This window comes from Eumetopias jubatus, unplaced genomic scaffold (genome assembly GCF_037043125.1).
Source record: "Eumetopias jubatus isolate StellerSeaLion01/CBP00866 unplaced genomic scaffold, mEumJub1_p1.0 scaffold_15, whole genome shotgun sequence".
Lineage (NCBI taxonomy): Eukaryota > Metazoa > Chordata > Mammalia > Carnivora > Otariidae > Eumetopias > Eumetopias jubatus.
The window spans coordinates 7678158-7692183 of record NW_028274821.1 but is presented as its reverse complement, the minus strand read 5'-3'; positions in this window follow the sequence as shown (position 1 = coordinate 7692183).

Here is a 14026-nt window from a genome sequence, read left to right as displayed (position 1 = left end):
TTGTGAGGGTGAGTCAGAGATTCCCCTGTTGTGGTGTTCTGGGCACCTGGCTGGGAGGAGTAGGGTTAGGGGTGAAAGGGAAACTCTTTCTTAACAGACTTAAAAGGAAATGCTAGCAGAGACTCTCAAACAGAGTTCAATTGAGAAAAAGCCAATCGTAGCCAGACTTTGGTTCTAGGACTCTGGAAAAATGTATGACATTGTTTTCCCCTAGCCTATAAATCATCTCAGCTTCTAATGGCCTGGGCAAAGCCACTGCCCCACTACACAAGACAAACAGAAGCAAGGTGAGCCTTCAGTGTGACGATTTCACAGAAAACCTGACTGGATAAACAGCTGCTTTCAACCAGAATATTCCACATGTGCTTTGTGTGAGAAACTACTATGGGCAAAGCACAGAACTAGGGCGAGGGATCCCCAGATGAGCAAAGCTCAGCCAGCCTGCTGAGGCGTTGATACTTCAGAGGACGGGATAAACACACCGATAATACAGCAAATGGGAGCGAGAGGGGCAAGAGGGCATGAATTTGTGGAACGCAGGCTGCGAATGGAATTTGCCAGCCTGTAGTACTTCCAAATTGAAGTGAGAGAGCTCTTCACTGGAGATGCTTTCTCTCTCTTAATTGAAATACAGTTGACACAGAATGTTACGTTAGTTGCAGGGGTACCACGCAGTGATTGGGCAAGTCCACACGTTTCGCCATGCTCAGGCCCTCTGTCACCGTACAACCCGATTATAATATCATTAACTGTACTCCCTACGCTTGTACTTTTCATCCCGTGACTTACTCATTCCCTGACTGGAAGCCTGTACCTCCCACTGCCCTGGTTGGAGATGCTTTTAAACCCCACCCTGGGAATGGGAGTTGAGGGCAAAAGAAAGGAACTCAGGCTACCTTCTTGTATTTGGACAGCCACACTTACATTATGCGTATTTTTGGAGCCCAAGATGGGAAACTATGATCTCATGTATTCTGACAAGACAAAATCTTTGAGGTATGTGTAATGGACTGAATATTTATACTCCCCTCAAACTGGTATGTGGAAGCCCTCATCCCGATGTGATGGTATTTGGACGCGGGGCCTTAGGGAGGTAATTAGGTCATGAGGGTGGAGCCCTCAGGAATGGGAGGAAGTGCCCGAGGTGCCCTTACAAGAAGAGGCCAGAGAGCTAGCTCTCTCTTTCCATCACATGAGGATTCAGGAAGTCTGCAACTCGGGAAAGGGTTCTCACCAGAACCCCACCACGCTGGCACCCAGAACTGGAACTTGCAGCCTCCAGACCTGTGAGAAGTAAATTTCTGTTGTTTAGAGGCCACCCGGCCTAGGGTACTTTGTTTTTAAGCAGCCCAAACTAAGAGGGTAAAAGACCCAGGGCTATAGTAGCCACAGCACAATGAGGTAGAAAAAAAGCTTTCACCTCAAGGCCAAGTTCAGGACCCTTGGCCATCTGCGTGTTACTGCCCAACGCTTTTTACAAATCGTATCTCTCTAGGAATTAATAATATGAGGGCAAGGATGTCAGTGTGTTTGAATGGTGCTTCCCCCCACATCTTAATTATTATTATTTTTAATTGTACTAGTAACTGGAAGGAGCAACATATGGGAGGGCACAGAAGTGGTAAGCAATTATTTTTAAGTTGAGTATATTCAAGCCTCACTTCGGCAAGGACCCAACCAGTAAACAGCACTGTGGGAATGCTAACATGGAAACTGGTTTCAGCTTTGTTTATTTCGTATTTAATAAACATTTATGGGGAAGCTGTGTGCGGGGTATTGTGCCTCCTACAGACCTGCTCTTCCATCTGCCTGGTCAACCTTTCCTCAGAGAGAGGCTGCCAGGACGGCAAGCTCCGCAGGTCCCCAACGAGACTCATCTGGCCCCAAACCTGTTCCTCCTCCTGTGTTTCTTATCTCCATAAATGACATCACCGTCCTCCCAAATGTTCAGGCCCCCACCTTCCAAATCATCCCCGCTTCCTCCTCCTCCTCCATCCCCATTCCCCACATATCACGTCAACTGTCAAATCCAACCAGATTTCCCAGCCATCCCCTTCTGTCCATTTTAATTTTTCTGCACCTTCTCCTCTGATCTAAATGATCTGCCCGTCGTAAATGGGCAGCTTGTCATTTGCACCATCCATCATCTATTCACTTCTCTCTTCTTTTCCTTTTCCCCATAGCAGTGTAGCTGGAGCGGGGGGCGGAGAGAAACTGTTCCTGTGGATGTGAAGAAGGGAGGACGAAAGATCTAGAGCTGCCCTTGTGGCCTTGGGACCACAGCAGAAGAGCCCCATCTGACACGGGGCTAGCACAGACAAAGTACACTTGCTCCTGATCCTCTGGTAAGGCTCCAATATGCTTGTGTACCTACTTTTCTCTCTTCTCCTTCCCAGCTGATCCCTACGTCACCGCCTATTAATGACTCTATCATAAAGTTCTAGTCGTTCCTCTGATTAAAACCTAGAGTGACTCCCTATCAGCTCAAGAATAAATTTTAAACTTTTTAGCATTACCGGAAAGCCCTTTCCGATCCGGCCGTAATCTGATTTTCTGCCACTTTTTAATTGTCTTCAAAAATATTTGCAGTATCTTCTACCAACATCAGGCCTTCACATAGCCTCTTGACTCTCACACTTCTGTCATTTTCTCCTCAGGCTTTTCTATTTGGAATGTCCTTTCTCCACCATTTCTATTTGCCAAACTCCTATTCAAGCTATGAAGCCCATCTCAATTGTTACTACCAATAGGAAGCCTGCTCTGCTCCCACGTGCCATTCTCAGGTTTAACTAATAGTCTCCTCCTCCGTGTGTATCCGTCATGATAGTACCGACCAGGTGTGTTTGGTGTTGCTGGTCCGTGTACCCACCTTTCCCCTTAAACTGAGGGGAGAAACCGTGTGTCTCTCTCTCTGTATATATTTTTAAAGATTTTATTTATTTATTTGTCAGAGAGAGAGAGAGAGAGCACGGGGAGCAGCAGAGGGAGAAGAAGGCACCCTGCTGATCAAGGAGCCCTATGCAGGGCTTGATCCCATGACCCTGGAATCATGACCTGAGCCGAAGGCAGATGCTTAACCGACTCAGTCACCCAGATGTCCCACTCTCTCTCTCTCTGCTTTTAAATAACTTGGTTTTATTAAATCCTTCTAAAGCCTCCAATGTGTACTTTAAGAAAAAACAACAAATCCTATTTCATGTTTACAAAACATCTAATTAAACTGCACTATTATAGTAAGGGTACAAATACCACAAACAATTTTGGAAATACACAAACTAAGCAAAACACTCAACTGGGGAGAGAAGTATACAAAACTATTAACTAGAGAGTAGCCTAGCCTCAGCTACATGAACCTCGGGCAGTCAACATAGTTTTCAGATGAACCAAAGAGTATTAATTAATTGGGGACATTAGTGGAGAGACTTGCTAATGCATTCGCAAGGTACCCCAAAGTTCTAATATGTAGTAATATGGAGTTTTATTTCACACAGTCACTTGGATAAGTGGCTATTAAAACTTTGTTTCCTTCCAAAACTAATGATGTAATGTATGGTGACTAACATAACAATAAAAAAAAAAAAAACAACTTTGTTTCTTTGTGGAAAAATGGCCTTTCTGAAAGACACTGATGATAAAAGCCAGGTAATAGCTTTACAAATGAATCTTAAATAATAGATCATAAGAGAAAGCAAAATTTTTCTGAGTGTAATTTCATTGCATTTTATAGACAAAAATAATGTCATTATGATATCTGACAATCTAGCCATATGCCCCAAATTCCCAGTACCTAAGTTTTAATTGGTATATCAAATCTATAGGCACACTTTCATCTACCTGAATAATATTCAATGACCAAGAAATAACTGAAAGATTTCTTTCTTTCTTTCTTTCTTTTTTTAGAGAGAGAGAGCGTGAGCTGGAGGGGCAGAGGGAGAGGGAGAGAGAATCTCAAGCCGACTCCAAGCCGAACGTGGAGCCCCATGCTGGCCTTGGTCTCACAGCCCTGAGATCATGGCCTGAGCTGAAACCAAGAGTTGCTTAACCAACCGCGCCATCCAGGCGCCCCTCATATGTCTTTGGTTTGTATTTTTCAAACACACGCAGGAAGGTACAATGCCATTACAGGATGGCAGACTGTATTCCTTATGCTGTGCTTTGTGTCCTTGCGACTTATTCACTCCGTAACTGGAAGCCTGTGTCTCCCACTCCCCTTCCCCCATTTTGCCCACCCTCCACCCCTCCCCTGGGGCAACCATCAGTCTGTTCTCTGTATTTATAGGTCTGACTCTACACCTGATCCCATTCTTTTGCTTTTCTCATAACAATGTCACGCACATACAGTACTCATTATGTGTCAGGTAGTGCTTTAAATGCTTTATGTTTATGAAGTCACTTAATCGTTATAATAATTTGATGAGGTTGAGCATTATTATCACCCAATTTGATAGATGTGAAAAATGAAGCATGGAGGGGCACCTGAGTGGCTCAGTCGGTTAAATGTGTGACTCTTGGTTTCAGCTCAGGTCGTGATCTCATGGGTTGTGAGATTTAGCCCCGTGTTGGGCTCCGTGCTCAGTGTGGAGTCTGCTTGAGATTCTCCCTCTCTCTGCCCCTTCCCCTGCTCACACAAACACACACTCTCTCTCCCCCTCCCTCCCTCTTTCTAAAATAAATAATAAATAAATCTTAAAAAAAATGAAGCAAAGTTAAGTAACTTTCACACGAGCTGAGACTTGAACCCAAACTAAATCCAAAGTCTGCACGCCTAACACTAGACTACCCCTGCCACTCATGAGCCTTTGAGGGAAATAGTCTGGCTCACTTTTACCTAAGGCAGGAACATTGAAATTGTGCAAATCATTTGATAAGTCCATTTTTAAAAACCTGATGAGTCCAAGTGTCCGTGAGGAAGTACCATGATGGGAACATCATTTGCTACTGGTAGTAGTGTGAATTGGAACTGCCCCTTTGGAAGACTCTGTGGCATTATGGAGTAAGGATGAAGATAAGTAAAACTTAGGATCCACCAATTCCACTGTCAGCCACTGATACCCTAGATATATCTGAGCTCATGTGCGCCAGGATAAAGTGCACAAGGCTATTCATACCTGCATTGTTTGTGATAGCCCAAACATCCTGGACCGCCTTCAGGAGTACAATGGATGAATATGTTGTGCTATATTCACACAATGGAATGTGACATAGCAATGGCAATAAATGAACTTCTGTCTCACCAAACCACACAGGTGAAATGCTCAGTGAAAGTAGCCAGTTACGAATAAATACATAGTGTCTGACTTCATTTCAAAATTCAAAACCTGGCAAAAACTAACCTATACTGTTTATAGATTCATCTTTGGGTGATAAAATTGAAAATTAGCAAGAATAATTACTGTAGACATCAGGCCACTGCTTACCCAGGGGAAAGAGAGAATTGCAGTCAGGATGGGGTATAATAGGAACTTGCGGGTGTTGGCAAAGGACTATTTCTTGACGTGGATGGTGGTTATATATGTTCATTTAAAAATGCTTGGTTAAACTTTAAATATAGCACTTCTCTGCATGTTGATTAAGTTTCTTTATAAATAATAATTCTTTTAAAAAGTTAAATGAAAGAAACCCAGAGAGAGGGAGAAAGAAAGAATGGGAGAACAGGAACTGGGGATGTTAGGTATCTCTTGTTCCCTCATCTCTGGGTCACACTGAAGATACAAAGTCCCAGGACAGAGCATTCTACTGGGTCAGCCTACACCATGTGCCTGAAACTATGCCAGGGCAGGGACAGGGAGGATCTGGGTGACAGTGTGGGGTCCCCCCCCCGGGAAGGCACAGTATGGTATTAAAGGAAGGGGGAATTGGAATGCCAGAAGACCCCCAAACCAATAATATCCTGTAGAAGTTCCAGAGCTTTTGGTTTTTTTTTCCACCTGTTACATGGAGGTTGGGAGGGATGGGGGTGTGATTGTACATGTCCTTATTATCTCATCTTAGTGAAATGGAATCCCTAAAAATCACTCTGCAAGTCAGAAAGCTCTGCATAAAACATGCAAAACTTTATTCCTAACAGCAACCCAGAGAGACCTCACCAAAGATGTGCTGCATTATATTTTATGGCAAACCCTTGAGAGGGCTAACCCCATTTCTAGAAACAAGGGTGGGTTGTGGCCAAGTTGGATGAACACACTGACTGGAAATCAATTGGAAAACAAGCAAGAAAGTTAAAAAAAAAAAAAAAAAGCACAAGACAAAGCTCAGTTTATTCTTTCTGTTCCTCTTTAGCAGAGAACAATGAAGCCACAGGCTGGTGACTTCTGGCAACTTTGCCACAGACCAAACCACATGACACGTCGCCCTATAACGCACACGATTATGGTGGTGGTTGTTTTGAAAGTTGAAACCTGCTGTAACCTTCATTTCAAAATGCTTTTAGGGCTTTTGCTTGTTTTGTTCTCCCTTTCAACAGGAAAATCAAGGAACAACAAAATTCCACACATTCTTTCATATAAATTATTGACCAGCTTTTAGGGTAACCTTTGTTACGCTAGAGTTATCTGGTACAAATGCACTTCCTGGAAGCCAAACAGAAAGAAATCAGGCTCCCATCGTCGCAACTTTGGGGCAGGCACAGTCCCTGGTCCTCCAGACTGGAAGCTTCTCCTTCCATTTATTCTATCAAAAGGGACATAATAGCATTGATTCAGTAGGCACCCGCCCAAGGAGATCAAGATTGGCTTGTGATTTTTTTAAGAAGACTTTTTAATTGCTTCACTTTTTCTTCGTTTCCTCTTTACTCATTTTGTTCTCCTGTCTTGGGTAAATTCAGCAAGATCTGGCTGTATGAAGGCATACGGCAAGGTCATTACCCTACTTGGAAGGAATGTGATCAGGGAGAATGTACAAGGATGGGAGTATATGAGGCTTATGCTTTTCAGATTGTACCACGGAACATGCACAATGATTTTCCAATAAATAATATCCCTCATTGGGCTAATAGGTACAGTTTAGACAGAAGAGTGTAACAATCTTTAAATGATGACAGGTATTATTATGGGAAGAATAGAGATGCATGTCAGCGCTGTAGGTAAGTTGTATTTAAAATGTTTTTTGATTTGTTTGCTTGTATTATAAAAAATGTGTACGCATTGAGGAAGTAGAAAAATGTAGAAAAAAAGCACATATGAGAATTAAAAAATCACTTATTACCCTACTACCCAGATAAGCACATAATACTGTGATATATTTCTCTTTCAAAGTATCTGTTCTTTCCTATTTCAAATTGTGTTCATCTACTTTGTTGGTACCTCACCAAAAGTTTCAAAATATGCCTAAATAAAAATTGAAGAAGTCCCAAGTGTGAATACATTAACTCATCCCATCATAAACTTCACAGAGAATTTCAGAAGCCTCCAATCTAGTTTACATTAATAACAAGTCAATCAGACTCCCATGATCCCCCTCCTCAAGTTCTCATTCTGCTCTGCCTCAGCCACTGAGTTCTCATCTGTGGCCCAGTAAGATCAGAGCTCTACCAGACTGCATCCTGGTCTGTCTTGCACTGGAATGGGCTCAACTCTGCAAGCACCTCCCAGATGTCAACCCCCTGGATTCATGTGTTCATAAAATGTAGGTTAACAATGAGACACCACCTCACACCGGTCAGAATGGCTAAAATGAACAAGTCAGGAAACGACAGATGTTGGCGAGGATGCAGAGAAAGGGGAACCCTCCTACACAGTTGGTGGGAATGCAAGCTGGTGCAACCACTCTGGAAAACAGCATGGAGGTTCCTCAAAAAGTTGAAAGTAGAGTTACCATACGACCAGCCACTGCACTACTAGGTATTTGCCCAAAAGATACAAATGTAGGGATCCAAAGGGGCACCTGCACCCCAATGTTTATAGCAGCAATATCCACAACAGCCAAACTATGGAAAGAGCCCAGATGTCCATCGACAGATGAATGGATAAAGAAGAAGTGGTATATATACACAATGGAATATTATGCAGCCATCAAAAAAATGAAATCTTGCCACTTGCAACGACATGGATGGAACCAGACGGTATTACACTAAGCGAAATTAGTCAGAGAAAGACAAATACCATATGATTTCACTCATGTGGAATTTAAGGAACAAAATACATGAACATAAGGGAAGGGAAAGAAAAATAAAATAAGATGAAAACTGAGAGGGAGAGAAACCATAAGAGACTCTTAACTCTAGGGAACAAACTGAGGGTTGCTGGAGGGGAGGTGGGTCGGGGGATGAGGTAACTGTGTGACGGGCATTAAGGAGGGCACGTGATGTAATGAGCACTGGGTGTTGTATGCAACGGATGAATCACTGAATTCTACCTCTGAAACTAATAATACGGGCTACTTAAATGGAATTTAAATAAAAATGTTTTTAAAAATGCAGGTTAATCCTCAACCACGCCAGCAATTAACTTAAACAAAATGATCGCCCCACCCACATCATGGGGTCAATTTGGATCACAGTGGACACTGCTGCCATTTGGGGGGAAGTGAGGTACAGTGGTTGCAAATATTCCCCTCATTATATTGGTTGCTTTTTTATCAGGCTTATACTGTTTTGGGAAGCATAACTTGTTTTGTTGTTGTTGTTTTAGGTATAAATAATTAAATCTATAGATATCTTGCTCTGTGATCTTATTCCCTTGCTTCAGTTTTTTTGTATTTAATTTTTAGGCAAGTTGGAAAATGCTTATGTCAGGGGTGTTGTTAATCATATCTCAGCCCAGATGTCTCCAGCTATTCAGTTTGGTGCCCTCATCACCCTCAACGTAGGGATCCAATTCGCTCTCACCTCCTACCCCCAGACACAATTTCTTGTGACACTGTAAGCAGTGGGTATCCACACCAAGTAGTGTGACAAGGACCAAGCCTAGGCTCACAGACACAGGTGGGCGTAAGTCCTGATGCTCAGGCAGCTGGAGAGCCCATGGGGACCAGCTTCCCACCAGCACCCTCTGGGGAATTTACTGCCATGGGCTCCTATTCTGGCAATCGAAGATTCTCACTCTTGGGATCTGAGCAGTTGGCAAGTAAATACTAGGCTCTCCTCAACTTTTGAGTATTGTCCCTCCGAGTGGCCCTTCTCCAAGTTGGCCAGTCTCCTTTTTATTTGTTCATAACTTTTGGATTACCTTCCCACAATCAACTTCTGGAATTATGAGAGTCTGTCCGCTGACTCTCCTGCTTGCTCCTTCTGGCCCCAACCCTCCATTTCCCAATTCTCACCTCCCATTCAGAGCAGAGAGATAGATTGTTGCACCATCGTGACATCTTCAAAGTGAATCATGAGCAACAGGAAAACTGTGTCTCCTCTGTTCTCCTCATCTTTACACCCCTCGGAGGAATATCTGTAGGTCAGTTTACAAGGAAAGCTGTCCACTCCCAGAACTTAAAGTGGGTTAGGGTCTCCTAATGTTCTATATGAGAGAAAAAGAAAAGCAATGTAGGCTCATTTCCATATAGAAATCAGTTAAATAAATATAAAAAACTCACCTACACAGTGGAGCTGTATTTATACAGGACTTATTTCTGAAGTCAGCTTTAAAAATCCTTTAGATCCCTCCAAGTAGAGTTTACTCCCATTAAACACACTAAGGTTTGAAATTTATTTTGTAGACTAAAGGAAGGGAATAAAGGATGCTCTATCTGCAGTTGTATAGCCATTCAAAGTATTCTGCCTTTAAAATAATAATGACATCCCTAACAATAAACTGGGGAATGGGTAGGGAATTCCAAAGCATTTCTCTTTCCTTCAGAGTTCATTTATTCTATTTTGATACTAAACCTTGTAACCTTGATCCATGTAAATAGATGTGTTTGTTACTCTGAAATTTGGATGAGAGAGCAGAGTGGTAGTAGGAATAAAATTACCAAAGAAACAAGTAATTTATCTATCATCCAACTATCTATCATTTATTTATCTACCTACCTATTATCTATTACTACAGAGAGATTAGATATACCGACTCTACTGAAATCCTACTAACAGAATATAACTACTGTTAATATATTAGTGTTTTTTTTTCCCCAGGCTGCTTTTACTTAAACACACACACACACACACACACACACACACACTATACATTGCGATGGACCTCTTGAAGCTAAATATTTTCACACTCCCTAATTATTTCTCAGATTCTTTATCTTCGGAATTTTTATATTTTTGGAATACAGATATAAAGTTTTTTTCTTAATCAAATTAAAAGTTTTAAGTTCATGCTATTTCTCTTTGTGCAATGTTTTTAAAAATGTCTTTACAGGAAAATAAAATTAATCAACCTGTACTTTTTCCCATTAATTTATTATTTCATGTGTTTTTCCACTTATAACCCAGCTTCTTTTGGTAGAAGGTGTACAGTAGGGAATCAAGACTTTCCCCCCCAAAAAAATGTTAGCTGATTTTATCATTATTTATTTAATAATCCATTCTTTCTCCCCAAATATATTTGAAAAGCCCCTTATACAGTAAATTCTTTTTAAAGATTTATTTATTTATTTGAGAGAGAGTGAGTGGGGGAGGAACAGAGGGAGAGAATCTCAAGCAGACTCCCCACTGAGCATGGAGCCCAAGCTGGGCTCAATCCCAGGACCCTGAGATTATGACCTGAGCTGAAATCAAGAGTCAGGTGCTCAACCTACTGAGCCACCCAGGCACCCCTATAAAGTAAATTCTTATTCTATTCTTAGAGTTTTATGACATTCTAGATTTCTGTCTGTTCCTGGGGAATCACACTTTTTAATAGAGTTTTATAGAACATTTTATTATCTAGAAAATCTATTTGTCTTTCCTGTCTAAATATTTTTCCTTAAACTTTTTAAAAACAAGGACTATGTCATTTAAGTACCATATTCACTGAACCTGTATACATAGGCCCAACACAGTGTTAGGCAAAAAAGATACTTTTTATATGTAGGTTATTTGGCTTTCAAAGTTTTCTTCATATATTCTTCATGAGTTCTTCCATATCCCAATTCCCTTGCCAGTATGAAAAAAGTAAGACAAAATGGTCAAAAGCTCCTTTATGCCTCAAATACAGGCACACAGTAGGTTCTCAGAGAATTCTCCTTAGTTTCCACACTGTCTTTTGTTCTATTCAAGAACGACAGCTTGAAAAACCATGCGAACCATGATTAACAACCAGTGACTTAACATTTTGATGGAGTGAAGTGTAAAAGAAGTTCCATCCTGAGCCTAAACAAAGTAAGAAACCTCCTCAGATTCTGCTGGAATTGTTGTCTTGAACTGCGATGTCCCTGAACCGTTGGCATGGCAAGTATGATGTGTGCGAAGCATCACAAAGACACCAGGATGAGTGTATCAGTATCTTATGGATGCTGTAACAAATTTCCACCAACCTGGTGGCTCGAAGCAACACAGTTATTCTCCACGGTTCTGGACGTCAGAAGTTGAAATCGGTTTCACTGGCCATACACTCTCCTGAGGCTCTGGGGGAGAATCCATTTCTTTGCCTTCATTCCTTTCCCTAGGGCTGCATGGTTTGCTTTCTTAGCACCCAGGCTCTTCCCCCATCTCCAAAGCCAGCAGAGCAGGATCTTGCTTCCATCATTATATTGGCAGTTTCTTCTCTGGTTAAATTTCCCTCTGCCTCCTTCTTACAGGGACACTTGTGATTAAATTTAGGGCCTACTGCAGATAACCCAGGATAATCTCATTTTAAAATGCTTAATTTGCCCACATCTGCACAGTCCCCTTTGCCATATGAGGTAACATTCACAGGTTCCAGAGATTAGGACCTAGGTCTCTTGTGGGGCCATTATTCAGCCTACCGTAGTGAGTGATCCTAAGTTCTCTGAGGTTTCACAGGTTTCAATTCATGGGTCAGGAGAATGTATTTTTCTCCCAAGGAGGCATCTCTATCCAGGAAGATGCTTCTTCTTCCTTCACTCATAGAATGGGTTGTGAGCAGGTATGCAGGTTACAGAAAAGTGACTGCCTTCAAGAGGGTCTGTAGTTTTGTCATTGTTATTGCTGTGTTTTTAAAATGTAGGCTATATATCGTGGGCAGTAGAATCTACGGATGTTACCTATATTAGAGGGGAGGGAAAAACGTTTCCTCTACCCTCTTAGGTCATTCCCTGGGGCATGTAAATTAAACTGACAAAAGACTAACAGAAAAAGTTTACTTCATATGCACATGGGGAGCCTCACAGAAAAGAAGTGAAAACCTGAAAAATCAGTTGAGCTTATTGGGAGCTTATATGCCATTTTAACAAAGGGTGCTAAATTTCAGATAACTGACAAGTTAAAAGAAAATGGATTTGGGTGTCGAGGCGGAGCAAGATGGCGGAGGAGTAGGAGACCTGGATTTCGTCTGGTCTTAGGAATTCAGCTGAATAGGGATCAAACCATTCTGAACACCTACGAACTCAACAGGAGATCGAAGAGGAGAGTAGCGACAACTCTCTGAACAGAGAAGCGACCCCTTTCTGGAAGGTAGGACGTGCGGAGAAGTGAACCCGAGGCGATATTCGGGAGGACAGACGGCGGGGGAGGGGCCTCCGTCGGCCGCTTCTGGCAAGTGCTAGAGCCGCGGAGCACAAAATCGGACCTTTTAGAAGCCGGCTCCGCGGAGGGACGTCGCTCCAGTGGCTAAGCGGGGGGTGGAACCCTCATGGGACAGTGTGGTCTCAGGACCCTCGGGGTCACAGAAAGACCGGGGGAGCCTGAGTGCGGCAGAGCTCCCAGGGCTCGGAGCGGGGAAGCCGGCTGCAGAGACGGAGCCGAGGCGCGGGCTCTCAGCTCGGGGTGGCCATAAACTGTGATCCGCGGCCCAGTCGGGCCACTGCTCCTCCAGCAGGGACCCAACAAGCGGCAGAGCCGGGGAGACTCCCCTTCCTCCCCCGGGAGGAGCGGCGCGGGAGCGCACCGCAGGGATCTGCTGGGTTTGGAGACTCCACACGGGGTCGGGTGCCAGAGACAGAAACGCTCGGTCACAGGCCGGGTGAGCACGGAGTGCGGCCGGAGACCGGGGACACGGGAGGGACTGCTTTTCTCTGGGGGCGCACTGAGGAGCGGGGCCCCGAATTCTCGGCTCCTCTGGGCGGAGATTGGGAGGCTGCCATGTTCACTCTTGTCCTCCAAAGCTGTACCGAGAGCTTGCAGGGAACAAAAGCTCCTGAGAGCAAACCTGAGCAGCTTGCTTAGCCCGGACCGACAAGGGCGGGGCAATTCCGCCTCCGGCAAAGACCTTTGGAAACCATGGCAACAGGCCCCTCACCCAGAAGATCAGCACCAACAGCCAGCAAGCCAAGACCAAGTTTACCGATCAAGGAGAACAGGAGAACTCCAGCGTAGAATTCATGGCTTTTTTACCATAATTCATTAGTTTTTCAAAGTTAATTTTTTAACTGTTTTTTTTCAATTTTTCTTTTTCCCTTTTTCAAACAACATCTTATCAATCCTTTTAAAAATTTTTTTTTTTATTTTTCATTTTCAGAGTCATATTTTTATCCCTTCATAGTAGTTACCCTTGTTTTTGGCATATATATATATATAAGTTGTTCTCTCTTTAAAATTTTGAGATACAGTTTCTTCTAACAGATCAAAATATACCCTAAATCACTAGTGTATGGCTTTGTTCTAGTCTCCTGCCTGATCACATTCTCTCCCTTTTTTCTTCTTTTTTTCTTTTTTCTTTTTTTTAAAATCTTTCTTTTTAAAAACAACTTCTTATCTTATCAATTCCTGTTATAAAATCTTTTATAATTTTCATCTTTACAGTCATCTTCCATCCCTTCATTGTATCCACCCTTATTTTGTACATATATAAGTCTTTCTTCCTTTAAAATTTTAGCAGGCACTTTCTTCTAACAGACCAAAATACGCCCATAATCTAGTGTGTGGCACTGATCTATGCACTAGCCTGATCATATTTGATCATATTCGGGTCTTTTTGTATTGTTTTGTTCTGTTTTTGTTTGTTTTTATCTTTTTCTTTTTCCTTTTTTTTTTTCTCTACTTTCTTTCCCT